At 42.1% G+C, this 13,832-nt stretch overlaps 1 long non-coding RNA gene across 2 annotated transcripts in view; it reads right to left on the reverse strand.

The window, feature by feature from the left end:
* Nucleotides 1-263: 263 nt before the first annotated feature.
* Nucleotides 264-13,832, reverse strand: part of LOC116664237 — a 66,323-nt gene continuing 52,754 nt past the window's right edge. For both annotated transcript variants that reach the window (XR_004320639.1, XR_004320638.1), the window contains exons 2-3: nt 8,141-8,255; nt 264-1,133 (exon numbers count right to left, since the gene is read on the reverse strand). This is a non-coding gene — a long non-coding RNA (uncharacterized LOC116664237). The remainder of the gene's footprint in view (nt 1,134-8,140; nt 8,256-13,832) is intronic.

The following is a 13,832-nucleotide window of genomic DNA, read 5'->3' on the forward strand; positions in this document are numbered from 1 at the left end:
TAAGCAAAAGAATTAGGCTGTACCATAAAAAGGAACAAAATAATGCCATTTGCAGCAACAGGGATGGACCTAGAGATTATCATACTAAGTGAAGTAGGTCAAACAGAGAAAGACAAAAATCATATGATACTGTTTATATGTGGAATCTAAAAGATGGTACAAATGAACTTACAAAACAGGAACAGACTCACAGACATAGAAAACAATCTTATGGTTACCAGAGTGGAAAGGGGAGGGGAAGGATAAATTAGGCGTTTGGGATTAGCAGATACAAACTACTATATATAAAATATATATAAAACAGATAAACAACAAGGTCCTACTGCATAGCACAGGGAACTACATTCAATATCTTGTAAGAACCAATAATGGAAAAGAATATGAAGTTATGTATAGCTGAGTCACTGTGCTTTATACTGGAAACACAACATTGTAAATCGACTATACTTCAATAAAAAATAAAAGAATTAGGCTGTAAAACAAATTTAAAGGGAGGAGTCAAAGAACTCATAGTGTGCCTAAAGTTACACATTCTATTCCTTACCTATTATTAAAATGATTAAAGTGATGACCTTTGTGAAAGCTCAGATGCCAGCATGCAGGGGGTTATACAATACAATTGTCAGGTCATCTCTGATGGATATAGTCTTCTGGCTTCTTCTATAATAAAAATAAAGTAAAACCACCCAGGTTTCAGGAATTATCGTCTTAATCATGTCTTCTATAGAACCATTGGTAAAAGTACATGAATATCTTTTTATCGTGCACACTGGTTTTCCATTATTGAGATTTTCTATTATGCAAATCCGAGAGAAGCCAAATCCTACAGATTTTCTATTATTCAAGTCCTAGTAGGTTCCTGATTCCCCCATCAGCTGACTGGTCACAAGAACATTCCCAAAGGGCAGGCAGCATAGAGGGGGAAACTGCTAGGGTCTCCAAGTAAATCAAGATGTTTGCCCGAATGCAGGTGGCAGCACTGGGTGAGCAAGGAGAAAGAGAGAGTGAGTGTCTGTGTCGGCTTGGTAATCACCCACCTCCATCCAGCCTGGCTTTTACCAGCTTTGGGTTGATAAAGGGTAAGCCAGTGGCAGGGAGCGGGTTTTATCACCTCTGGAGCAGCACACCGGGATCTGTAAAGGAAAAAGGGTGGTTTTATTCAGATGCCAATTAAGGGACCCGAAGACCTGCAGCATTCCAAAAATCCTTGTAAGGTACAGACTCATTTCTAGGAATCCTGTTGTGATTTGCTTTTTAGCAGCATCTCAGTGACTAGCAGACTGTGATTTCATCTTGTCCAAGTTGTGTTTGTTTCCCAACTGCTTAACAATGCTAATTGGGGGCACAGACACTCTTTGCAAGTTGCATTTTTTGAAAAAGATAACTCACCCTAGCAATGAACATAGATTGAAAACCAGTTAAAAGCCAGTGAGAACAAATGGGTCTTAAATCGAGGATGGAACAAAGGGAAGGTGGGGGCACATCCCCTAATGTCAACAGGCAGAAAGCCACACGTGCATAATGGCCATGGGAGCGACCACCCAAGGGGATCCGAGTCACTTCTGGAGACAGACAGAAACCTGGAGCCAGGGGCCAGGCCAGCCACCCTGAGTCCTGCTCAGGAGAGAGCCAAGGTGGCTGGGGATGGTCTTACTCCTGTTCCCTGCCACACGTGTATCCACAGCTAGTTTTCTTCCTCCAAATATAATCCAAAGGCAGGAGGCTGGCGCTCTGGCAGCTGTGGTCAGCAGCTGCATTCCTAGTAAACCCAGAGGCTGTTAATGAGATGACTGAGCACTAACCAGAGTCAGTTGAATTACACAAATATATAACCCCTTCCACTCCCCACTGAAAGGCCTCCCACCCAGTCAGCCTTATTATCATACAAAGCCCGCAGGAGACAGAATTTTGAGAAAGTTGTGAGCCACAAATACACGGTGGTATATACCATGAGAACCAGGCACTGAGCTGCTACTGAGGCTGATCTAGTGAAGGATAAGGCATAGTGCAGAAGGAACCTGATTTTTCTTTCCAACATGCACCAGACCAGGGGATCAGACAGGCAAAACCAGATCTGGGTTTGAGATCTGGCTTTCCTGAGTGACCCAGGTCAAGTTTTGTAATTTCTTGGAGCTACAGTTTCCTCATCTGTAAAATGGAAATAATGATGTATATGGGTGTTGTGAGGCTGGAGATATTTTATGTGAAGTGCCTGGCACGGGGCTTGCCTGCAGCTAGTAGGTACTCAATTAATAGTGGCAATTGTTGCTGTGGTAATAACATATCTTGGGGTGGTGGGATACATGTGGGGGGCTGAGTTTTACCCTCCTGTATTGCTGGGAGCAATCCTATGATGCATTTAGGATCATCAGTCATACGCTGAAGTGAACTTTATCTAGTTCACAGAGGAAGAAGCTAAGGTAGAGAGAGGTTGGGTGACTTGCCCAGTGTCTCACAGAGTCAGGCTTGGAGCCCAGATTTTCCTAATCTGGGGTTCTTTCTACTTCAGCACATCCTGCATTACTGGTCCCTGAAGTGGCTTTTCTTCTCCTAACAGAGTTAGGGAAAAGCTGCCTGTAGAAGAGATTTCCTTAAACCTGGCAGCATTACCCAGACCCTCCAGTTTCAGATTTTTGGCCTCAGGCCTCCTTGCTGCCATGGATGTCAAATCTCTGCTTGTGATGCAAAGGCTCTCACTGCACTTAATGGAGGGATAGAGGCTCGGCATCCCCAAGTCCTAATGTTTTCATTTCTGGGTGCTTCTATAGCTGCTTCAGGTGTTTTTCCCCCAGTCTCTGTGCTTCAGGATTCATTCTTGCCAGTGTGTGAATCCCTGAAGTAGCATTTGAGTCCTCTCAATTCAGCCAGAGCATCTTGTAGTAAAAGTTCTCTCTCTTCAGCACATATGAAACACCATGTAAGAACAGAAATCAGATGAATCGGAAACAAATGCGTTTCCTGGAGAGGACCAGAAACAGGGCAAATGTTGACGGCACTAAGAAAGCAAAGGGAAATGCATTAAGATAAAAAAAAAAAAAAAAAAGAGGTGGGGGGGGTGTAGAATTCTCCCCCCGCTGGGAGAAATGGAAGAGAGAATGGTGCTTCAAGACAAGGCTGCCATCTCTCACATCAGACCCTTGGATGTCCCTGCAGGGCTGCTAGTGAATGGGGTGAAAGGAAGTTGGATGTTGGACTCTGTGGTCCTGCCTTCCTCATCTCTGGCTGCCTTACCGAGGCTGAGTCCTCCCTCACTCTGCAGAGAGGAGCGATAGCTCCCAGAGTCCTCAAAACCCAGGCCACCTGGCCCAAGCCTGGGGCCCTGGGGCCTTCTTCTCTTTCCTAATCTCCTTTAGCTCTTACAGTCAACACCACCTGCTTTTCCTCTTAATTGCTTTCTGAATATTTCAAATGTGCTAATTTCATCTTCCTAATTTGATTGTCAGCCTCTCCAGGACAGGCACCATGCTCTGTATCTCTTCTGTATTTTTCAAAAGAAATACTTGTTGATTTTTTTTTTTTTTTTTTGATGTAGGAACATGTTGCTCACTATAAGGCAACTGGACTTCTTAGGTTTAAAAACCTCTCATTAGAAAGGAACGTGTTTCTTCTTTGTCACAGGTGTACCTAATCAGATCAGAATATGAGTCAAGATTCACTTCCCTCCCAACCAAAGTGATATAAAATCATTTCCTGCGGGAGGTACTGTCGAATGCCACTGGCAAGGGTACGTTGAGAGAGGTGACCCTTATTTGAGAGAACTGGTAATGCTTCTGATCTCAGAACAAATGAGAAGGGATTTGCTGTTTGTATGAAAAGTTCTCTTCCCTGGTCTGTATAAGACACAATAGATGATAACAGCTGATTCAGAACAGTTAGACTCTAGTGTATAAATATGTAAACATGGGTAAGTATGTATTTAGACAATTTAAAAGTGTGTCTCATTTACCCAATTATAAACAGCTGTCTGAGAGCAATTATGATTTATCATGTAAATGCTTATTTGCATAATTCAAAATATGAATATTATTTGCTTGATAAAGACTGTAAATAAAAGGCAACCTGAACTTTCTCATGCTTAGAGGTTTATGCTAAGTTTTTACCTCACGGGGGAAAAAAAGCATCTTGTTCAAAATGGAACTTAATTTTGTTCATTCTAGCAGGTCCAGATAATAGCTAATTTAATAAGAAAAGAGCAAAAGTAAAGGTGAGTGGCTGACAAATAAAGAGGTCGCTCTACTCTGCTACTTTTACTCCAGAAAATTTACTACATGGGGATGATGAATTGCCTTACAACTGTTTCCACTGAACGTGAATGTTTCATGGTGACTTCTTTCAGGGTATTTAGGATATTATTTTATGTGCTACAACTTGATATACATATAATTTTTCAATAATGTATCATTATTCTTTAAAGTGCAGGATTATTAATTGAGTATGCTTCCAAGGGTGCTAAAATTCATTTCTCCTTACAATATAACTTCTGCTCGTATGAGAAGTAATAAAATGTGGACATCAAAACTTCCACCCACGTATTGCCGATATAGTAGGTTTCTGGGGCTGTCATAACCAATTACCACAAACTTAGTGACTTGAAGAAACAGAGACTTATTTCTCAAAGACCTAGAGGCTAGATGTCTGAACTCAAGGTGTCGGCAGGGTCTTGCTCCCTCTGAGGCTCTAGGGAAGAGTCTTTCCTTGCCTCTTCTTAGCTTCTGCTCGTTGCCAGCTGTCCTTGGTGTTCCTTGGCTTTGGCTGAGTCATTCCAGTCCTGCCTCTGCTGGTGCCTAGTCTTCCTCCCGTGTGTCTGTGTGTCCTCTCTTCTTAGAGGGACCCATCCTGCTCCAGTATGACCTCATCTTAATTAGTCATATCTGCAAAGACCCTTTTTCCAAGTAAGGTCACATACACAAGCACCCAAGGTTAGAACATATCTTTTGGGAGAATACAATTCAACCCACTACACTCAAGGAAAACTAATTTGCAAAATAATGTCTCTGAGCACTGAAGGCTCCTGAAATATTATCTGAAGTATCCTTCCTTTAAGAAATATTTGTATGTTGCATGGTTTTGACAGAATATTATATTATTTGAAGAAATGAGAATTCATATGTGATATATAGTGTGTTATTTAGTATATTCAAGGAACATTTGCTGAGTTTCCATTATGTGGAGAAAAATGTGATGAGAACTCTCTCTTAACCAGATTATCCAGTTAAACAGAACATCTCATTCTTCCACTATTTTTGACAAGCAAAAGCTCATGATCTTTTCTTGATACTAAGCTTCTCTTCAAGGACCTTATTGCTATTTTTGTGTCACTAATTGTGGACAAGTCTCTCCACGTGGATTAAATCTCTTTCTGCAGCTCTCTACCGAGTTGAGGGGTCAATCACTGCCTCCTTTATGCAATTCTTTCCATGCTTCTAGGAAAGTGGGCCAAGCATAGTGCTCAACCTGCTATAAAAGGCAGCACACTCAGACCTCATAACGCTGGTCGTTCCATATTACAGGTATAAATACTAAGACTCTGATGGGGTCCAAACTCAAACAGCCGTTAAGTGACAGAACCAGGATGTGAATCTGAGTGTTCCTGTCTCTAGTGCTTGTACCTCTGCCATATAACATATAAGACATCCCAGTGTGCCTGGCTGCATGCTGCCACGTCCGTGGCTGTCTCACACTCCCAGGCCTGTCCAGGAATGTTTTCTGTGCTGCTCCAGCTCTGGTTTTGCCATGCTGCCAGAAGTCTCCTAAGTAGCTTCTGGTGCCTTGGAGGATGCATTGCCCAGATGACTGGGTAAAGAACTTGGAAACCTGCATTGATCAGGGCACCACAGCAGTTCAGATGTGAGAAGACAAGTCCTAGAGTCCAAGCACAGGCACGGGAACTGGTTATAGACTTCCATGAACAAGACCAAAAATGTGAATGAGATCGTCAGGACTGGGATGCAGCAGCAGGCTAGGGCCTGCCCTACACCAGGGGGTGTCCAAGGATGCACGTCCAGCAGAAGAGAACTGCTGAAAATACTTCCTGCCTAAATTTGTAACCGTCATGGCCCCAAAGTGTTGCATCTTCTCTTGCTTGTTTGGGTAAGGTGTTGCTTCTCTATCTTTGTGATGTCACTTCTCTGCTCCTCCTTAGATGCCCAGAGCAATGGAATGGTTGTCATTCCCACCTTACATCACTACCTGTCTTCTTCTGTATGTGTCCCGTCAGCCCAACTAGACAGCAAGCTTTCTGAGGAAAGAGTCTCCCTCTCCTTCTGTCCTCATGTTACCAACAGTAATCTCATCCAGTCTCTAGTTCTTGACATTCAGAGAGGACCATGTCTGATAAGTGTACGTAAATGGGAAACTCAGTCATTGACAAGATGGGTGCGTTTTAATTTTTCCAAGTAAAAAATTTTGCTTCTAAAAGTAAAGGCAATCTTTTTGCTCTCACCCAACCCCAAAATTTTGCTTCTAAAAGAAAAAGCATGCTTTTGCTCACACCCTACCACTCAAGAAAAGATCTGACAGCCTTTATAATTTGTGTGGGGGCTTAAATGCCACAAAATGCTGGATGACTGCTTCAGAGCCAATGCCAGCATTAGGAGAAATATGCAGACTCACTATTTAGTGCTGTTTATTTGACAATCCTGCCTTTTTGTCAGGATCTACTTTTTTTTTTTTTTTTTGGCTACTGAAAATCAAATTTGATGTGGAAGTCAGACTTCTGTGATTCCAAAATCATACATCCTAAGACCCAGGCTGAAAACAAATTCACTTCAGTGCTTTGTTTTTTACTAATGCTTTCTATTTCCAATCAGAAAAAGAGATCATACTGTATAGCACAGGCAAATATATACAAGATTTTATGGTAGCTCACAGAGAAAAAAATGTGACAATGAATTTTATACATGTTCATGTATAACTGAAAAATTGTGCTCTACACTGAAATTTGACACAACATTGTAAAATGATTATAAATCAATAAAAAATGTTAAAAAAGAAAAAGAAAAAGAAAAAAAGGTCAATTCACATATTATGGTGCCTATTAGTGACGAACCAGGCAGGTCATAAAAATGCACCCAGGCAGAGGAGTTTCCACACCGGCATAAGCAATGAACTTCCCTTGGGTCCTAAACTGCTCCTAAATTAAACAAGAATCAAGAAATCCAGTTTAAATCACCATCCAAGTTCAGTACTGTGTAAAGGTTATGACCTTCACCAGAAAACCAGGTATAATGGCTCCTGCCCATCTCTTGTCATCTGTCAGTCCTGAAGTTACAGAAAGGGCCAGCTTATAGGGACCTGCCTCCTTGTGTCACCTTCAGCCCTGCTTCAGTCTCATGTACCACTTGCTGTAATGTTTTTCAATTATTTATTTCCTTTCTAGGCTTCATAGCAAGCTTATGAGAGAGGTTCATTTCACTGTCATCTATCAGTTAGCTTCAGGGTATGACTATAAACCAGCTTTGAGTGCTAAGTATATTGTTCCAGTTTTAAGAGAATCATTTCCCCATGAGGGTTGTTAATCTGTTACCGCAAGTTTATTCATTCTGTTCATTCAACTAACAAGCACTTACAGAATGTCTACAATGTGACAAAGCCTGGGTTAACTTCTAGAAAATGACATTTGCATAATATTTTACAACTCCCAGAATGTAAAAATCACTATTTCCTTTTATTTGTTTGCAGTTCTAGAAGGTAAGGAGTATTATCTCCACTTTACAGATGTGAAAACTGAGGTTCAGGTCCCAGGGCTTTTATGAGGGCAGGATAGTCATCCAAGCTTAAACTCTAGAGAGTACAGAAGACTATCGGATGCCTCTTCTTGGCACCGTGTTGGAGATTTAATAGTAAAGAAAGGAACAGTCCCTGGCCTTGAGGGGCTATGTTTAATATACACGGGACTTTGCATATAATTTGCATATAATTTATTACCCAAACAAGACATTTTTGAAAGGAAAAGAGGCGCTGTGATAATCATGCCAGGACAACGGGAGTAAGCTGGGAGGGATGCTTACTCCCTTTCTCGCAGCCTGTCCGTCCAGGGAGGAAACAGGGCATCTCTGGAGACATACTTGCCCTCACAGAAGCTGGCATAGCCGAGTGCGAAGAGGGGACAGGCAGGAATGAGGCAGGCAGGGAACAGTACCTGGGCGGACGTCATGTACCAACCAGATAGTCAGAGATGAACCCAACTTGGGAGGCAGGGCTGTCGATGGGGCAAGCAGCTGGACACAGCTGTCTCCCTGCTGCTTTATTTTAAGCTGCAAGAGCAAAGAGGGACAATAAGCAAAGAGTCTCTGTTCTCTGGACAAAATCAACCCATCTTGTTTCACATTCCCTTCCAGGAAAACCAAGCCACATAGTGGGTGAAAATTCCTAAGATCTTTTTCAGAAAAAAAAAAATTGCTGAGTTTTCTTTTACACACTCTCCACTAACAGGAATTTATTTTCTAACTAACTAGTCTGATATTATTAAAAGAACTGTTCCCACTGAGTGGATGTTAATCATTAAGATGCTCCAGAGGGCAGGAAAGTTACCTTCCTTTGGTTATTGACTGGAAGCAAAGTGAAAGGAGTTGGGTTATCTGAGACTGTGAGCCCAAGACTAAGACTGAGTTTGTTTGTTGTCAGGTAGGGATCGTGTGCCAGAGCTGGAAGGAATCTGAGATGATCAGTTTGGCCTCCTGCTTTTAGGCAGTTTACTCCGAAACTCCAAACACCTGCAGGGAGATTTGGACGTCAGGGTAAATTATGTCCTTTGCAGAATGTCACAGAGGGCCTTCGTGCACTGACCCTCTGCTGCCGACCCCACTTCTCCCACCACTCCCTCGTCTGGGCTCAGTGCTCCGGCTGTGATGAGGCTGGTGGGGATGGTGTCTGACATCTCTGGAGCGCTAAGATGCACCAAGCAGTTCTCTAAGCACTCCACCTGTGTTACCTCAGCTGTTCTTCACAGCCCTGTGAAGTTTATATTAGCAGTATTTTTGCAGATGAGGAATCTCAGGTATAGAGAAGTTAAGTAACTGGACTTTATCCATGGATTGATCCCCTGTTTATCTCATATGCACAAAAATCCACACTTCTGGGTGATCTGAATACACTAGAGGAGGTTCTGAGTGCAAATCCATGGAAACCTCCCCATGTCTGTGGAAAATTAGGGACTAACTCCTGAGATTAGAGTCAGTGTGGCTGTGAAGACCAGGGAGTAAGAAGCAGGGAAACATGACAGAGAAGGAGTTTTGGGAAAGGCATGGAGGTGCTGGGAGAGGCCAGATGGGTTGGAGGAAGATTCCTGTTCTGACGGAATCAGTGAGGACGGCATGGTAGGCAGTCTGCCGTCGAGGTTGATTGATCAATGGTTGAGAGGCTGCCTGACAACTCACCAAAGGAAGGACAGGGGCTGGAGAAGGGGATGACCTTTCACCCTCAGGCTCCCAGCACAAATTCCCCGGGAGACCCAGTGTCTTATCACCCTGTGGAGTTAGAAGTGAATGACTGAAAACAAAGTTCCACCCAGGAGATGGCCAAAGGGTAGGTTTTGACTTGTGGTTAAAAACTGGTGAAAGAAATTCTTTTAAGCAGAAAGAAAGCAAGCATTTGGCCCAAAATGTAAACGAGGGGTAAAGAGAAAGGAAGAGAACTGTGGAATTCAAAAGGCCTGTGTCCTAATCCTGGCTTTGCTGTGGTCTTGCTGGGTGGCCAGTGAGCCATTCACCCTTCCCTGCCTCACTTTCTCTCAGTCAAATGAAGGCGGCAAGCCCTGTTCCCAGCATCACAGAGGCTGTTAGGAGAATCACAGATGCCAAGAGTGATGGTGCTGTGTAAATCCAGAGCATCTCATGTCCTGTTTTTCTTTCTCCTTGGACCAGGTAAATCTGTCAAGGGGTAGAGGGAAGAGACACAGACGAAGAAACAGAAAAGAGAACAGTCTCCTCTCAGCCTGAGGGACCATCCTTCTAATTACACTCCCAAAGATAGCAGATGTTAAATAATGGAAATCCTACAACCTAAATGGTGCCCCAAATGATCTAAGTCCTTCTGAGTCATAGAGCACTGAAATTCTAGGAAACACGTTGGATACTTAGGATATCCACATGACTTGTACCTGGGGCAAAGAGTAACGTTATTATTTCCTTCTGATGTTATTTTAACGTGTAACTGTCATTAGTCACTGTTGCATTTTACTTTGCCTGTAAAGCCTTCTAGAATAGTGTTTTAAATGTTATCGTGGTACAGCAACATTTGCTTAACAGGTCCTCAAGGGTAGAAGTTGTGTCTTCTGCTCCCTTTGTATTTTTGGAAGAGCAAAACAGATACTCAAGTTCACGTTTCACTTAAACCCAATTCATCCCTTCCCAACATCGCTGTGACTCCCAGCGTTTGCATTTGGCTCTGCCCCTTCAAGGGCAGCAGGCCTGCTGTAATTCCTGCATGACACAGGAGTGGGCCAGGTGAAGGTGCTAGGGTATCATTTTAGGGATAATAATAGCAGCTGATTTCTGTTTATGGATTTAATTGATTCTAATCCAGAAGCTCTGAAATCATGACAATTCTGTGCCAAGTACCTCCCATGAAGGATGATGGTTTGGAGACCTCTGTCAACTACCCAGCAGAGGAGATGAGTGCCTAAGTATTTCTGATGTTAAGGAGCCCCTTTAATCCAATCAATTTCAGAGAGTCTTACTTCCTCTGAGCCATGCATGGATTAATTCTATAAGAGCACCTTTTCCATGAAAGAAACTGATTGCAAACTTCGCTTCTAATTGTGAAAATGCTCACCTGCTCCAAGTAAACAGTTCTGGAAAGATGCTTTCATTTTGCTTCAGTTATTTGGCTGAGGAGAGTGGAGTTTCAACAGAAGTTTAAGATAAATTCAACACCCATCCTCACTCGTAGAGCAATTTGTGCCTAAGGTGAGTGCAGAAACTACAAAGTGACCTTGACCCCATCAGCCACTTTTCAAGGACCTCAATTATTTGATTATGATCAAAAAAAAAAATTCCCTAAGTAAGGGAAGAGTGGAAATGGAAAGTGTAAGGAGACATTGAGTTGATCATAAAACAATTATCAAAAACTGAAAACAACCTCAGTATCCCAACAATTAGACATGCATTAAATCAATCATTAAAAACTGATTTTAGTATATATGCTGTAATACTACAAAATTATTTCTGAAGAATATATGATGAGACCAGAAGATATTCACCACATATGTGAGATGGAAAAAGCAGTAGGCAAAATTGCACATGTAATTTTTTGAGAATCTATCTTTAGTCCTAGAAAAGACTGTGCTGTGCAGCAGTTCAAAAGAACAAAATGAGTCTACATATACTAATATGGAAAAAAATCCTAAAATCTGACATCACATCATGAAAGCACATTTTGGAAATGTACAGCACAATCCTACTTGGCAGGGATTTTGGATCGGGAAAGTTAAAGGGGACTTTGATTTCATCTGTATCATTTGAACTTCTGTAATGAGAATATATTTGTTTATTGTGAAATGTAAAATCATATTTAAAAAATTTAAAGTGGGGGATGAAAGTAAGAAAAAATATTGGAAGAAAATATTCCTTAAACATTAATAGTTGTCTGTCTCCAATGGTGTAATTGTGGTTAACTGATGAAACTGAAGCCCTTGCAGGGTAAATCCCTCAATCGATCCAAAATTCAGTCCTGGTTCTCTGACTCTTTGGAGTCTTTCATGTTCTTTCCACTCCATATCACCTTTCCAGTTACGGGTCCTTAAATGCCTTGGAGTCAGCTTACTGTTAACAGGAAGGAAGGAAAGAGCAGGCGCTGGAGATGGGTGGCTATCTTTATTCATGAACTTCAAGGCTCCAAGTTCAGCAGTGAAAATTAGGTACGAGGCCAGTGAACCAGAGGCAGCGAGGAGATAGAAGTGGCGCCACCAGCTGCTCAAAAAGAAAAAACAAAAAACAAAAAAGCAAAAAAAAAAACACTACAGCTTTTGCAGCTGTGGTTCACAGCACAGTTTACTTAGGAGCTAACAGATTCCAGGATCCACCAGCCCAAAGATTAAGACCCAGCAAGTCCCAAGTGTGGTCCAGGAATTCTGCATTTTTCCAGGTATCCCATGCAGTTCTTAGACCACTTCTTGAAAACCCTGCTCTAGAGATGTTATAGATCCAGAAAATGCATAAAGTACCGCCCTCTCTCTTCCAGACCATCTGCTGAACCCTTTTTTTCTTTCAGAATGGTCCTTTCTGCCCATTTAAAGCTGATTCCACTGAGTTAAAATATTGACTGGGGCATCAGGCTGAGTGGAGGGGGTAGGTAGAATTGCAGAGTGTGACTGGGCTGAGGAGAGTGGGGTGAGGGCAGGGGTTGCTCAGTGAAGAGAAGGGGCAGCAGCCACATGAATGCTATGAAGTTTAAAAATCGATTTAAATGCTCTTATCTGTAGATATGACCCTGCCAAACAGATGACATAACAGAGTATGACCATTTAAATAAGTTATTATCAGAGGATTATAGCGAAAATAATTACAGCATTTAAGAAGTGAGCATCCAAGTCTGGATCATCAGCTTAGCCAGGAGGAAATGCCGTTAGACTCCCAGGGTCAAGAAGAACTACAGTAATCAGGTTTTTTCCTGAAAAACTGCTGACGCCTCTGGAAAGCAAAACATAGGTCCTATGTTGCCACCTAGAGGCCAAAGTCTGGAAGTATGGGCTGAGGAAAATTAAATTGATGTGCTTCCTTCCAAGTTTAATTACTGCACTCCAAAACCATCAGCTTCAGACTTAAAAATGTCCGTCAGTCCTTTTTTCATAGGAGAAGAATATGTGTTTGAACTCAAGCCTCCATAAAACCCAAATGATTTCAGGATGGAAAAAACCTTTCTAGAACCTTGATTAACTGTGAAAGAGCCTGTCCTGTGTAAGCCTGAGGGCGAGGGATGGTCTTAACTGCTGCCATCTAACCAGATGACCTGAGGAAAATCACTCAGCCCCTCAGGGCTAAATTCCTCTCATGTAAAATAAGAGGACTGAACTAACTTGACAGCACCGCAACCCTTCTAAGGCCTAAGATTCTGTATTCTGTAATAACCTAGACTCTGTTTTAACCCACACATCAGTCCAAAAGGTTGGCACCATATGCAAAAAAAAAAAAAAAAAAAATGTTGGTACCCTGCATTTTTTAATTTGACCTTCTTCAAGAAAATCGTATCTCTGCTGCCCTCTAGAGCTCTGCCTGAAATCTGCATGAATTTAAAACAAAAATCCCCCAAATAAGGGGTGAGCCTGCTTGAGATTTAGAGCCTGGCAGATCCCTGCAGTCCCAAGAGCTTTCTTTTCTTTTCTTCTTCTTCTTTTTTTTTTTTTTTTTCAAAATGTTATTTATCTTTTCTATTCTTGTTTCATACATCTTCTGATACACTTCAGTTCAATTCAACCATTCATCCCAGAATTCTCTCCCAACTTTTCCTGTTTATGGCTTTTGGCTGTTGGAAGTTAAACCCATGTCATTTACTTGGAAAAAGGGGCCAGTTTTTCTAAAGGATTCTCCGCTCCATAAATGTGTCTCCTCTGAGTAAGTTGTACAGTGGTACCAGGGAGGGTTATCTGTTCTAATTTCTGGAGCCAGTGCTTATAAAAGTAATCCCGGGCTCTTTTCTTGTGTCACTTCCAAGAAACCCGTGCATCGAGACCTCCACTGCGCTGACAGCATGAGAATCCTGCTACGAAACTGCCAAAGAAACCCAGGGCCACGGAGTGACGTTCTCCAGCCGAGTCAGCAGAGAAGCCACATTTTCAGTCCTGTTTTGGAATTATAATTCAGTTCTGAATCTTCTCAGAACCACAGCCAATCTTT

Source organism: Camelus ferus, chromosome 6 (assembly GCF_009834535.1).
Source record: "Camelus ferus isolate YT-003-E chromosome 6, BCGSAC_Cfer_1.0, whole genome shotgun sequence".
Classification (NCBI taxonomy): Eukaryota; Metazoa; Chordata; class Mammalia; order Artiodactyla; family Camelidae; genus Camelus; species Camelus ferus.